General features: G+C 34.7%; 1 non-coding gene across 1 annotated transcript; it reads left to right on the forward strand.

Moving 5' to 3' along the window:
- The first annotated feature begins 380 nt into the window (after positions 1-380).
- Positions 381-482, forward strand: LOC131918924 (U6 spliceosomal RNA). Its single transcript, XR_009381143.1, has one exon. It is a non-coding gene; the product is annotated as a U6 spliceosomal RNA (small nuclear RNA).
- Positions 483-729: the final 247 nt, after the last annotated feature.

A 729-nucleotide genomic window follows, 5' to 3' on the forward strand; every position in this document is an offset into this window, starting at 1 on the left:
CTTATTTCAGTTCAACTCAACAGATAGGCACTGCTTCCATATCCAAAGTATGTTCCTCTACACTGTAAGATATCAAAACAGAGTGGGTTTGGCTTAAGATTTAAAACTCATGGCAGGGTTTGTTTGTTTGTTTGTTTGTTTGTTTGTTTGTTTCAGAAATAAATGTTTAAAAAAATACACAAAAGCGAAGGATTTAACTATAATTGTTAGAAGCAATAGTTTTCAGATTTTGTTATATAAAAGTCCAAGATTTAGTGTCCATGTGTATACACACATTTTAGTAAAGTCATTTTCCACCTATGTATAACCAACATGTTTCTTAACTTGTATCCCTATGCTATTGAATGCTTACCTTCCCCTATAAAAAATTAAAAACTAATGCTTGCTTTAAAAACCCATATACTAAATTGAAATGACACAAAGAAGATGTACATCGGCCCTGCACAAGGATCTTGCAAATTTGTAAAATTTTCCATAATCTTTAAATAATATTAATAATAAAGAAGACCAAAACCAAGAACTTAGGGATGAGAAAACATCATATAGAGAAACAGCTGATGTATGAGCTTCAACATGAAAAGTGTTCATACCAACTCAGGCCGAGAGCTCAGAAAAGAGAGAAGAGGGGGGAGGTTAGGATGCTCCCGACCCATGTGAAGCTCTCTACAGATGTTACTAAGTCATCTGCTTTTAATCTTGGTGTAGGGACCATTCCCTGTCCCGACTCCT

Source organism: Peromyscus eremicus, chromosome 8b (genome assembly GCF_949786415.1).
Source record: "Peromyscus eremicus chromosome 8b, PerEre_H2_v1, whole genome shotgun sequence".
NCBI lineage: Eukaryota > Metazoa > Chordata > Mammalia > Rodentia > Cricetidae > Peromyscus > Peromyscus eremicus.